We start from the raw sequence: 15,679 nt of genomic DNA, 5'->3' as shown, positions 1-15,679 counted from the left end.
AAAATGTTAGCGTATCTCATAGTAACTTTTAAAAATTTACTGATTAAATAAATGTTACAGTACCTAAAACACCCTCTTAAAGTATAGACGGATTAATTAAACTAAACTATTAAATGTTACAGTTCCTCACAGCCCTCTTAAACATAGACTGATAAACAATACTAAACTTCAAAATGTTACATTCTATCGCAGCCTATTTGAGATAATAAAGTGATTAACTATATTGAAATTAAAAATAATACACTACCTCACACTTCCTTTAATAATAGACTGATTAACTAAACTAAACTTTGAACGTTACAGTTCTTCACAGTGCCTCTTAAATATTAGACTGATTACCTATGATATATTTAAAAATGTTACAGTACCTCACAGTCTGTTTTAAATATGAGACTGATTTCCCATACGAAACTTTACAATTTTACAGTCCCTCACAATCCCTCTTAAGTAATAAGCTGATTGAATAAATTATACTTTAAAATATTTCCCTGAAATAACAAACACATGTCTCAAACTTTCTGATGGATTTTAAACAGTAAGTTTTTTTTTTAATGCATACTCATACTCATATTATTTCTAATTTCTTTATTGATGTCAGGTTTTGGTCAAAATACTTTCAGTAGAGTGACATGGGACATCTGGAAAAATAAAGCTCCACCAATAAATAATATAACCTTACATACGAAGCGGAAAACAATAAGTACGTAAAGGAGATTCCGAACAGAACAGTTCATCGGTGTTATCCTGTTTACTTGTTGGAGTAAATATTGCAAGTGCTTCACTTTAATGTCTGAATAATGTATTGTTTCCTTGTCTATTTTTTTAAACGTACTTTTTCGTATTCAGGTCGCTGTGTTCTGTAAGTAGATTGTCGTTGGATCTTGTGATCAGGTTCAGGCTATGTACTTGGAGTTTGGTGTATCAGACAGAACTGACCTATTTTTGACGCGTCAGTATGTTTGCCAATATTCAGTGTGTTATTATAAATCGTTGGTAGATGCAATAATAACTTGTTACGCAACATGCTTTATCACATAGTGATGCATAGGTTATGTAAATCTCGTCATGTGACTCCGTGATTTCACGAGAATGGGTCCTAGCTCTACCATTCAAAAGCATAGTGATTTTTCATTTAGAAAGCGTTGAGTTTAGTGTTAAGGGCAAACAACTTTCTGTATAGAAATATCAATAAAGTGACAAATAACTATTTCTACATGATAAATGAAGTAAGAAAATACATAAACTAGAAGATTTTGCATTGTTATACAGCGTTTTGAGTACCCGCAAGTAAACAATAAAATAAGATCGGTCTCCGGTTTTCAGTACGTTCTACATCGGAAATTCCGGTAAAGAAAATGAAACTAGAACGAGACTTACATACCTATTGTAATTGGAAGTAAACTGTTGTCAATCTAAATATGATAATATATATATATATGTAAAACAATTCACGGGTATCTGAATGGTTGGTTTGATTATCTATAGGCCATGCTTTCTTATTGAATGACTGCAGTTAACCGTCATTGCTTGAAACTTCACACACGTTTGAATGAAGCAAATTGGTCAATCTTTCACCCACTCGTAACTACAAAGCTTAATTTCTAAACTAGACTGTAAGTATGTATCCTTTTTGGCCATGAAAACACTACCCTTCGAAGACATGCTTTACTGATGTAAAAAAGTCACTATTTAATACATTTTCTTATGTTGTAAATTTTTGTACGAATATTTATATCCATACAACCCTCATAATTATTTGGGTATATCAGGTAGGAGTCAAAAGAAGGTGTCATATGAAATCTTTTTATGATCACGCTAGGTCCATACTTCAAACACCTCTCACGACTTTCAAGTTGAAATCGTAGATATAACATATCTTTTACTTGATTTATGATTTATTATTTGCCGTATGCCAGTACTATCCATACATTTCATACATAAATGTATTGTAATTACTGATTTTTTCAAATAATTTCTATTTGATGACCTTGTTGCTGACAATTTGAATGCAGAGGCTTAGAAAGAGCTTACTACTTTTTTCTTCTTATCATTAGACACGGTTTTATACTAGTGTTTTATATAATTGTGTATATTTCCGTGGAAAATTTCGGGTCTGGGACCATTCTTCTCCACGAGTATACATGGTAATCTACCTCTTGACGATTCATTCGAAATCGTCGTATTGACCAAATAAACTATTATCATAAGAATAGTATGTACATGCTTCTTCGATGGGAATAGTCTAATAATTGCATAACGTACTTCATTTCATTATTCAATGTTCCAAAAATTGTGTAATCGAAGTACGACATTGATTCATCATTACCTTTAATTTTATAAGTAAAGTATTTCAAGGAAATATATCCATCATATAATGTTTATGTTGTTGTCACTGGGTTATTCATGCTAACAACGAAACTAACACCAGTTTAACGCGAAATGTACAATAGGAAGTCACATTGTATGATGTTCTGGTACATTTAAGTGCTAGAATCTATGAAAGGTTGTTAAAATATTAAGTTAATTCAACCCGTCAACCAATTTCACTTTTCTGATGATGGCGAAGGTAATGTCAATTTGGTTTGATTATCATGTTAGTACATTAAAGGTTAAACAAATGTAAACACACGAAACACTACTATTTATGAATCAAACGAACGCAGCACACAACGAAAAAAAAACCAAAGAAACGAAACAGGAAATACTTGCCTAAACACAATAATTTTAGCCCTGCCAATTAAAACAAACAAAAACGAAACAAAACATAAAATAAAAAAACAAAAACAACAAAAACAAAAACAAAACCAAAAAAAGAACTGAACAGAACAGAAAATACCAACGATAAAACAATGAAATATATCAAATTTATTTAGAAATAACAGCTAAAATTTTGACGAATTTTGAAATATAAAATCCAATTTGATAATGTAAATATTTGATAAGAATATATGTAATGGAGAGTGTTTGGGTGATAGGGATTTGTCTATGGGTAATGGGCAATTATCAGTGAGAAATAGGGATTGGGACAATATTAAAAGTGAGTTGGGTGGACATTGTATAATTTGAAAATGGGAAGTTTATGCTATATAAGAGTTTATGAAATTGTTTATCTTAAAAAAAAACATAATCAGCACCCTAAACTGACGAAAAAAAGGCGGGGTATATATTTCACATAATTAACAAGACGTCATAGATAAATATATGTTATCCCACTTGAAGCGATATGGTCTCGGCCTTAGTAAGAATTTTTTAATAAAATAATTATTTTCCTTTCCATTGTGTAAACTATCATTTATATTGCTCTTTTTCTATTTAAAATGTCAGTTTTATTATAAACAATCAGGACAATTAGTTTATCAATTTTGCACTGTTTTGGCGAAAGACTTGTTGTGAGACTATTCAAATACAACTAATGGAAGTAGTCTAAACTGAGTAATTCAATCAGAAGCGAGCTGTAGAGTTTTGAATTTTAAAGATGTTATACTTTGCAAACGTAGACTGTGTTTCGATGACATTTTTGAATGGCGGGATTCTGACTTGACCACTATAGTCTGTAGTTGTTTTTATTGAATTTGTAATGTAATTGTCCCCACTGTTGTTTTGTTCTACTTGAATATTTACCAACATTTTGACAACAATGCGTTGAATGTATACTTATATTTTAGCTGATATGTGTTCATGGATTGCTTGTGTCAGGAAGTCTTATGAATGATATAAGTCAACTACATGCTTTAGTTTAGTATGATACACAAAAGTCCTACAATACGAAAAATGATTTGTGGCACCATTAAGGTCAAAACAGTAACGTGAATACAAATGTATATGAATTAAAAATCGGAAGGTCCAAAATGTGGATTAAATTTGTAAAATATAATTTGTGAAGATACATCGTCGTATAAAAACGATTTTGTGAAACGATACACAATCTCATAAAAATTTCTCAGATGATGGTGGGTTTTTATCCTTTGAAACATTTATAGGCGTGCGAATGTATTCTAATGTCCAATGTGTGGATCGAAAAAAACATTCCTTAAAAGGTCATTTCCCAAACTTTTTTCTCAGTCTGATTTGTATTCGTTACTTGCAATTTAATTATTTCTCGTAAAGCTCATGCAAGTTTTATTTTTTACATCTTTGCAGTTTTTGCACAAAAAGACTATAATAATAACACTAATAATATGAATTCCAAATGAAAATAAAATTGAAATCAGGTATCCTGCCCCGTCATTGGCATCCGTATCATTTATTTACTAATACTATGGAAACATGAATGATTAGATGAAATGTGAATCCTCGAGACATGTAGTCATTGCAACTTTTACTTGCATGAACATACAGTAAGGGTCATAAGTTTGTTGTGGTCAATATTTGTATATCTGGCTAATGATTGGTGTAATATATCTTATTACATAATATTACGGTAATAGGTGCAAGCATTGACAGAAAAGATATAGGTATGACTTTGCTTAAAATTTATTGCAGTTTTTGAATTTATAGCGATTACGTGATGATTGATATAAGAGAAATTTTTTATTGTATTAACATAAGGTAAGATTAGACGCATTAAACTGAAGTACAACCGGTGTTGCTTTTTAAAAATAGTTTGGTGCCGCTTCCTCAACAAAGCAAAAAAAAAATCATCCGGCGCAGAACAATATTTTCTGATTAAAAAACATTGCTCTCAAAGACAAGTTTATGTAATATCCAGATTAACATCTAATTCTGGTACATAAATAAACCGGGATAGTTGTTTGAAAAAAAATTCATATCTTGATCCGAAAACTCATCTTCAGCTTTTACCTGCTTTATTGTTTGATCTTCGTTTATAAGAAATATAGATTTCAACAAACCAGACTTTCGTTTCAATTATCGAGCTACCTTGGAATGAACGGTAGGAACTTCAAGTGATTATTAATCAACTCTATAGTATTGTCTTTTGTACAACCTAAATTACCCTTACAATATAAAATCATCAACCCGGATAATATCAAAAACCTAAGCCAAGATCAGGAAAACAAGCCAATATAGATATACTTTCAATAGTAGTCGGGTTCCCGACTTTAATGTAACGTAATCATTCGGAATTTCGGGATTTGACTTGAAGCGAATTATTCATATTTACAGAGGACTTATAGAAATATAAACACGATGAAAATTACACGATTTTCAAGAAGAATTGTTTGATTGTGTTAGTTTAGAACGGTTGAAATTTGGTTCAGTCCAATGAAGTGGAAGAAAAGATCCACAAAATAAATGCTTTTTTGAATGATTTTGCGACACATTTTGATGCAAATGATTTATGAGCTGCATATGAAACAGTGTAATCTGTAGACCTAAAGGGTGGCTTTAGAGGTTATCATATATCTTCGTGAAAACAGTGGAGCTTTACTTTCAAGACAAAAAGTCTCGGCGATTTAATTTAATTTTATTTTTATTCGACGTTTAGGCCATATGAACTATTAGTTACTTATACGACTCTTATTTAATAAAGAAAGATATTTACAGAATAGATAATGATTGTAAGGGCAATATCACACAATGCAGACAATCCAGTATATTTATATTGACCTCGAATATTGATGTTGCCCGAGCTCAAGGCAAAGAGCAATATCAGTTTTTTTTGTTCCATATCTCAACACACGGGTAGTTTAATTATACATTATTAGGGCTAACTCGCGCTCGATCAGATTACAGTGCTCTTAACAGTGTCATATTTTCCTTGATTTCACATTTAAAGTAAACACTATTTGGTAACATTTTTCTGTTTTGTTTCTGCATTTTACTGTGTTTTGTATTTTATTTGCGTTGTTCATTCATCCTTCAATTGTCCTCTTTTTGTAGTATTTTATTGTTTGGCAGATTTTTGTCGTTTGCTATGAATATAATGGTATCGAAATTACTGCCGCCTTTTTTACTCGGTTTGTGGTATTAGCTTTCGGTATTGCTTCAGGCCAATATAAGCATCCTTGTACTTATAACTAAGCCAATATGAAAATTATTACGCTATAAAACTATGATACTGCCTACCTGGATACAATGGTCAGAAAATTACAAAAGCAATAGAAGAATTACAACGAATAACAAAATTGCAAATATGTATTAAATATGTATGATCAAATTAAAGAAGTCTGTAAACAACACGTCATATTTTAAATTGGAATTTACATAAGGTGTAAAACAAAATATGAATTACGTAAGAAAATTTTAGTAACCATTAAACATGTGCCCGTTTTACAGATCAATTAAACATTATATAAACAAAAAATATATATGAAAGATATTAACAATCAATAGCAAAGTTTGATAGATGAAGACACAACGCCATCAATTATATATGTTTTTTACTGCAAACATGTTCTAGTATTAGAATTAATATTCAATTGGTTACAGGAATTGACGACGGCAACGTCCTGCTAACTGACCATAGAGGTGGCGCGTATGGTCTCATTACAATAATTTTTGTCATTTACAACATAATCTTTAAAATGTCAGAACAGTGTGGAGCTTGGAACTACCTTTGATTAGACTGTTTAACCATGCTTATTAACTACAATTGTTGGCACAAAATAGTAATGTGTAGTTGTGTAGATTTAAAACTTAAAACATTGAAAAATAGATAAACATAAAGAATTAAAAATTGAAATAAATAAAAAAAAATAAAAATGATTCCTTAAAGATGATTTTGTTTCTTTTGATTGAGGTTAAGACAGAAACACTTGAAAAACTGGGACCGCGATGGGACGCGTAGGTACGATGGTCGTGTGGAAGTGTGATGTTTCAATGTAGTGTGCCGAAGTGCGTTTATGATCACTGCGATAGTTAGACATGATTGTTAATTGCAAAAAAACAAGGCAGAAATGCGTTGATCACTTCAAGAAAATGCGTTCTTTTTGTACTTCGCTGTAAGTAAGTAAGTAAGACAAAACCCATTGTTTGGAGTGGAGAGTATTGTTGCGTCTTGCGTAGTTTATTCAAAAAAGACATTACTAGTTAATAGATAGAAGAATTGACCTTGTTATAATTGAATAAATCAGAGCACCATTATGAAACAAACCTACGCCGATCTTCTATAATTTTCACTCTAGATCACAATTCGATGTTAAGTTTTTTTTCTCCAATCTGTTTTAAGGAACAAGTATTTTGTGATGTTATATTAGAGTCGAACTACTTTGTCAAGATTATAATTTGGAATAAAAAATCTATGCCAGTATTTCAGGTCAGGTATACGACCATTAATCTTGAAATGTGAGGCGTTTTGCATGTTATGATATTCCTTCTTTCGTGCTACTTTATCATGATTGTCATACTGATAAAAGACAATAGAAAAAATATTATAATTGTAAACAATACGACAGACGTGACATTGAAAACATAAATGCAAAAAAAAAATTATATACAAGATAACGCCTTACGATTTATCATCGGTCATCTACACACTACGACGGATCGACTGTTAATAAATAAATAAATAATATTCCTATAAACAAAGCATGTCGAGACGGAACCATGACTAATCCCAACATCTGTTTAAAGAAGACACTATTAAAAGACCTTTTACGTCAATTTAAATGTATATAGGTATAACAAATATTTGTCTCAACCCGTTTTAAAGTCCAAAAGAGATCCTGTTTAATTTTTAATAGGGTGCAATTTGTGTCACCAACAAAACCTCGACAATATACGTTTTGATATGTATTTTGTTATTACTACTTAGTAATATATCTATTTACTGTGATTACCAATGAGACATAAAAAAAAATAATGTTGTCATAAAAACGATAATATAAATGCAAATATGTTTTATTTATATGCCCCACTGTTCAAAACCCAGTAACTTCTTCCGTATGCTGCTTTGCCATATTCCCCATTTCCCCATGCCTTATTATGGGAAGTTTTAGTCATACAGGTTATGCAATGTAATAAAAAAAACTACATATAAGCACACCCCTACTGTATTGCAGTTATAATTACTATTTTAAAATGTCATCGGTAATACTTGTAGTTTATAGATTTTTCTATTTTTTTTTAATTCTCAATGATTATCTTTATTTGAATTTACGTTAAAATTTCAATATGAGAAACACATGTCACCGAACATGATTTCGAAATAATTGAGCAATAATGGCAATCATTTCAGCTGTTTATGTGATTTATGTAGGTAATTTTCTCTTTTTTATATATTGATATTGACTTTATAAAAAGTACACTTAAGGAGATAGACCTAACGTAAGGGACATTTCACCAAAAGCCTATCAAGGTTTCATTTGAAACAGAACGAAATCAGTCCAAGTTACTTTGATGCTTACATGAGATTGATGTAAAAAGCTGAATACACACGTGCTAATGATTTCTATGAGTTTTGTCCCTTACCCTAGGTTTACCTCCTTAAATGACATTCTTTCATTCTCACAAAGAAACATTGGGGGTCATTAAACTCCTTGTATTGTGATATTTTAATAAATAGAAATTCAATTTACGTTTCTATAGAACTTTTTACACACGAAATACCTCCTGTTGGGAAAATTATTCCGCCAATTAGCTCCCCTTAAAATCGATTTTTTTACAATTCATGTCTGTAATTTGACAAACAAACCGTTGTCAAATTTCTTAAAAAAAATATTAAGGCATATTTTATACACCATTTTCAACACAATTATTCAATTTAGAATATATGTGTCTGTTTCTATTTTGCAAGATGAAAATGTTATAGGTTTAATATATATTAACAATAAAACACATTGGCAGATCCAGGAGATACAAGGTTTTGACCTCCCTTTCGTAAAACAAATTGCTAATTTTGTGCGATATTTTGGCAAGAAAAAAAGAAACGATAGCAACCTCCCTTCTTTTAGAACACCAAAGGCCCCTATTTGAAAATTTCAGGAACTGCAACTAGTACTGCAGAAGGATATTCACTTTAATTGCTTCTTCATTCTTTAGTATTTATAAAAAAAAATAATATTAAACGATGTAATTAACGATTTTTTTCATAGAAATTAATATGTAATAAAAGGGCAGCAAAATAGATATTAAAATATAACAAATGTTTAAAATTGTCATAAGCGAACTCACAACTGATAAAACATGCAAGAAACACCACACTTTCATATATGATTCATCACAGGCAGGACTATTTAATGCATTTTGGTAATTCGTTTACAAGTACAATAATGTTAAGTCACGGAACATGCTTTATCATAAGATAATTCATTATTAAAAGGATTTAAAGAATAGTCCATTTAAAGATCATTTGAATTTTATATGTTACACAACATTTGCAAACATGTCTTTGAAATTTTACAGAACGTGTTGCAACTAATAGTCCCTCTTAATTAAAGGACTGATTAACTAAATTAAACTTTAAAGAAAAGTTACAGTACCTCCATGTCCCTCTTAAATAATGGAATGATTTAATAAATTTAACTTTAAAATGATACAGTACCCAACAATCCCTCTTGAATAACAGACTGATTGGCTAAACTAAACTTTAGAATGTTCCCTTAAATACAGACAAAAGTAATGTCTTAGACTTTCTGATTGATTTAAAACAAATTATTCGCTGCAAACTCGGTTCATGCTATGTCCGAATTTTCCATCACTCTATATCGCTCTTACTTTTAATTCCAAGTTCTTTATAGTTGTCAAGTTTTGGTGAAAAGGATTTTCTAACTGAAGCGACAGGGGGACATCTGAAAAATGAGACATCGACAATAAATAATATAAATAAACTTACACAAGTTAAACAGAATCGGAAAACAACAACTGTGAACACGAGATTCCCAACAGGACGGTTAAATGGAGTCATTCTATATTTTTTGCTGGAGTTAATAAAGTGCCTCATTGTTCAGTGTTTGTATGATGTAATTTTTCCCTTATTTAAATATTTTTTTTAACATTCTTGTTTTTATTCTGTTTGCTACGTTCCGTATGTAGATGGAACAGGCCGCGTCGTACTGTATGTACGATTTTGATAGCTCAGAACTGAACTATTTTTAGCGCTTTACATTTTTTGCCGATATTCTATGAATTGTGGCAGATCGATCGTAGATACAAAAAAAAAACATTTTGTTACACAACACGCTTTGTCATATAATAGTCGTCTTATAGCAAGCTATCATCGTAAATAAAATATGCATGCTTCTTAAATTTGTCTATAAAATTTTCATTTTACTGTCTAATGTTGTTTAAATGATTCATTAAAGTAAATTCTTAATTCATCATTACCTTTATTTTCACTGGGTGAGAGGGTTATGAAACGAGCGTAGTTGTCTGATGGTATTTACCTTGGTCGATTTCCCCTAGAAGCGCATACGGAACAATACTTCCCCGCCCTAGTTATGATTTAAGGCAACAAATCCATCATTTGCTATATATGTTGATTTCACTTATTTATACATGTTTACGACGAACTAACATCAATTTAACACGAGATTTACGGTATATCTGATGTAGGGTTGTGATATTGAGTTGTTCGTACAAACTGTTAACCCATTTAACTTTTCCTATGATGGCTATTTTAATTCAACTGATTATCATGTAAGAAATTTTAGGTGAACAGTAAATGTTAAAAAACGAAAATAAATGTAAATCAAAAGAAAAAAAGTAATCAAAAGGTGAAGAATTGAATAAATAAATAAACAATAAAAATTCTAAAAAATAATAACACCAAATACAATGTACCCACCCCACCCCCTAAAAAAAACAACAAAAACAAAAAAAAACAACAAAAACAAAAAACAAAACAAAAGAAAACAAAAACAAAACAAAACAAAAAGAACAAAAAAAAACAACAAAAACAAATACAAGATAACAACACAAAACAAACAACCAAAACAAAACAAAATCTTATAAACAACAGGAGACCTGTACCTGGTACATTAATTAGTGGCTTATTTATTTTTTGTTTTTTTTTGTACCTGTTATTTTGATTATTTTGTGTTCTTTTTTTGATTTGTCCTTGGTTTTCCTGTCTAGTCTTTATCTTTGGATTATATTCTTTTGATTTTCAATCAAATCTTGGTTCCCTTGATGTCTTTTCCTCATTATCATTTTCTAAAGTACTTCAATGTTAAACTGAGGTTAATGAATTTTCAGAATTATCTTGTTTAACTACATTTCCTATGGGGTCGTGTCGTTTTAGACGGTGTTTAACGTATTTTGGTTCGATGTAATTGTCATTGCTGGCTATAGCTAATGTCGCCCCTGGCAACATTTTAAGTTCCCAATTCTAATATTGTATTGTTATGCCTACTCAACACTTTCGGCAGACCAACTTCAAATTTGTAGCAAATCATATTGTTTAGACAATGTAATGTCTTATATTATGACCTAAGGGCGACATTTTGAAAATGGCAACATTTCGTCAGAAATTTTGCTTGGCTGGACAACTTATTGATCATCATAATCTGCAGTTGCCCAAAAATTGTAATGTCATTGGTTTTCTTTCACTATTAAGTTAGAATATTGCGTTTAACTTAACTCGACGTTTTCCGATATATACCAATCTTTTAAGAATAAACGGCCAGTCACGTGCGTCGGTTGATGAAACTAGGTAACAGGATAAGGTTGGCATGCCACAGGATTAATTTGTTAACATTTATTGTGTATTGTTATCAGAATGTTGTTAATTTTATATAAATTAAATTCTACAACGGTAAGTTACGATTTTGCCAGTTCTCTTGTAAGAGCATCAAGGTTTTCCCATATTATTTTTCTTTAGCATGAGAGCGGACGATTTAAATGTACATGGTAAAAATAAGAATTCAGCAAATTTTCAGGAAAAGTATACCGTATTGATTTATTATACAAATTCAGGATAAATGTTAAAGCCATTTTGTGATATTGTTGTATATGTACCGTATATTCTTTTGTATTGTTTACATACTATTGTTTACAGAAACGGTTGCAAGTACAAATTTGTCGGTCGTTGCATCGTCATAGTAAAACGTAATTTCATTGGCTCCTTCAATAAGGGATCTCTACGAGGGTAATTGGCGCATACTAATTGCAAACTAACCTGATTTCAGTTACCGATCCAAGCATTATAAGCAAGTACTCATCAAATGTTTTTTTTCTTACATTACAGATAATCTGTTTCATTGAGTTTTTTTTGTAATACGTAAGGGAAAAAGAATAACAGATTTTCGATGAAGTAGGCTGTCGTTTTGTTTTTATTTTCAAGCTAATTTAGGATGATTTAATACACAAGTCAAACGGCACTGACTTCAGATGAATATTGCATACTAAAACACAATAGTCAGAAATTTACACAAGCAAAACTAGAACAAATGAATATAACAAAAATAGATATGTATATGGCACATTATTTTCATTACCTAATTGAACAGTTTATATTTCAAACAAAGAAATAACATTATAATTATATCGTATTCATCTGTAGAACTTGTAGAGCTGTCTTCCAAAAGTCGCAAATTTTTGCAGATATCAAATGTAATATATTTCGTCTCGTGATTTGTCATAGTTAAGCATAGTGTAGATAAACAGCATGTAAAACGATAATTTTCAATTTCTGTTAGTATATATGAGACATTAAGTAGATAACAACCACGTCCCAAATGTTAAGTCATATCAAAGTCTTTACCAGTGGTTTCCTCTCCTTGTTGGTGCTGAATTCAACAAAGGAAGCAAGTAGCACAAACCTTTGCAGGAGGTATTGCAATGAGTGTAATCCTTACAACCACTACAAATGCCTTTGGACGACACTGCAGAGTTCTTGCATATGAAACTTTCGCATGGATGTACTCCACCTGGGTAACTTCCAAAATCACAAAGTCGGCATCGATCGCATTGTTGTTGTAAATTTGACAGCACCATTTGTTTGTAGTTTGCAGGAAGGGATGGTATCCTCGTTTTCCCATGTGCTTCTAGTCTGTTTCCGGTGAGGTTACTTTTGCAAAGTGTAATAGCAGCAGCAACGAAAATGTAAGTGAAAGTACAAACCATATTGCCGACGAATTGGTGACAGGTATTCACTTCTTAATTTGGAAGATCTGGTATCAAAAGCGAATTTCTTGTTGGCGCTTGAAAACATCGGTATACAATTTTGTTTAAATACCCCATGTACAAAGCCATGCGCATGAGTGATGCAGTATTTCCACAAAATATTAAAAAAAGAAATTACGTAGGAAAATTGATAATGTTATACTAACTGCACCGGTAAGGTAAGTGTCCTCTGTTTTCCTAGAAACACCCGCCGAGTTGCTCATAAAAAGTGAAGTCCGGGGTAGGAAACGAGGAAAGGAAAACTATGACACGTTGAATAAATCAGTTAAAAAACTTTTTGCATGATTCTTAGCTTGACCTGCCCTTTTACATGAAATTGTACAACTCATTTGACTGCAATTTTCGTTGCGGTTAAAATGGTTAAAAGCATATCCATCAATACCTTTAGTTTTTTTATGTAAAATGTTTCAAGGCAACTCGTCCTTGTTTATCGTAAAATACATGAACCAATTAATTTTCCCGATAACGGCAAGGTTCGAAATAACTTTTGCTTTGTTCTGACAACAAAATATTTTTTTTGTTTACACAGCTAAGGGGGATTACGGATTACAAATTACAAATGTCTGACTGCTTTCATTGTGGTAAATGGGAATTTGGAATTTATATGAAGTGTTTTTTGTTAGTTGTATGAAAGTGTCTTTATAATTGGTAGTGTTCGTATGCTTAATTTGATGAATAACATTTGAGTTTTTTTCTGAATTATTCCGCATGGTTAAAAAGTATCAAACAATTAGAGCAGTCATGATGGCAGAAGCCTAAATATAACCAATTATATATTACTTATACATGTATTTACCTTTTACACGTTTACTTTTGCTACAGCATATTTTGGAGGAGTTTCGCGTTTAAATATAACAGTTAATTATTACTTTACTGACTTGTCATAGTAGCAAAAAAAAAATAAATAAATAAACAAACAAAATAAACAAACAAAAAACAAACAATTAAAACAAACAAACAAACAATTAAAACAAACAAAGCATAACAAAAACAAACATACAAATAAAACAGAAACGAAAATAATTGTATCACATGAAAAAACTTAAATAATTAATAAAATCTTAACATGCACTTAAACAAATAATAAAATCTTAAAATGGTTTTAATTACGCTTGTAATACAATGCAACAAAACATAATATTAAACGATATCAATAAAAACATATGGAATAATACTAATTTCTACACTTTCCTGAAATAATATGATAAAGTACCTGACCTTTGGGATGTGGTATTTCTCTGCATATGAAATTATTGAAAGGAAGAAATTGTACAAAGCATTGTACTATAAGGATATCATTTTTATTGCACACTGAAAAGATAAGGGTCCATAAGGCCTTAATCTGTGTATTGAAACAATGGGTTAAAACTATCATTAATAGAGAAGAAAACTTAAAAAACAGTGTAATTCATATTGAAAATTTATTTTCAATTTAATGTATAAATTTTGCAATTTAGAAAGTGAATATTGAGAAAGCAGTGCATAATGATTGTCGAAGAATGATATTTTTATCAAATTAAGTCTACAATAATATATTCTTCGAACAAGTTTTGATATAGATATACCCACTGCTGTTAACAAGATTGCATTTACGTGAAAGCACTAACTTTGAACAACATCAGTGTCGTTAACTTAAGATTTTTTCATGAATCTTACATTTGAATCCGATAGTTTTTTTTTCAAAATTAGTTTGTTTTAGTATCCATATAAATTACCACTGTGTTCTACATTATGGTTTTCTTTTGTGTAGACTGTATTAAGCATTAGTGTAGCCAGTGAAACCACTGTCGTTTGTAATAAATTCTTTTCCCAAATGCGATGAAAATTTGGAAAAAAGTTTTAATATGAAGATTTTAATCCTTTCCTTATTCTTATTTTAAATATTTTAAAGTCAAAAGCCATTTGCTTTGTTTGCTTGTAAGAAAATCCATAATCTGCATTTTAGTTAATGAAATGATTAAAAACAGTCATATCGAACATAGTTCTTCTGATTTCAGTATTCGGAAAGACATATCTCCATTGCATGTACATGTACAAATTACATGTAACAAGCATGTCCCCATATGTATTACATATTGCAAAGTTTAAATCAAAATTCAATATTTTTTTCTGCGTTTCTTGTATAAAATGTAAAATTTTCAACTTTTCTTTCGTGTACACCTTTTTGAACATACGTCTACAAAGTTGTAAATACTGACGCATATTTCTATCAAAACTGTTATCTTCTGAATTACTTCGCTGCACCGTTCATAAAGTGCATGTGCACGTAAAATATCGTGTAAATATCTATGATCAATAGCCTACATGTAGTTTTACTATTTCTAATGACAGATCCTAACGTATATTGGTGCCATTGGGTTCTATTGTGATAATGTCAGCAGTCAGCAAGTTAGCATTTGGTGGTCTTTCCGAATATTTTAATTCAAATTTTAGCGTTTATATTTTCCGTTTAACGAAGTTGTATGAGCAGATATAACATTTCCATTGGTGTTTATCTTTGGAAACTCATGAAATTTTCGACAGAAGGAGATTTGACAATACGATAACACCATTTACACGACATGTTTAGCTTTTAACTTTCTTTTTATGAAACTATACTAGAATTTGTAACAATTTATTTTCATACCATTACAACATTAGACAAGAATTTCAGAAA

Source organism: Perna viridis, chromosome 13 (genome assembly GCF_037379345.1).
Source record: "Perna viridis isolate PV_CMFRI_1.1 ecotype Kerala chromosome 13, ASM3737934v1, whole genome shotgun sequence".
NCBI classification, from domain to species: Eukaryota; Metazoa; Mollusca; class Bivalvia; order Mytilida; family Mytilidae; genus Perna; species Perna viridis.
Note: the sequence above shows the minus strand (reverse complement) of the source record.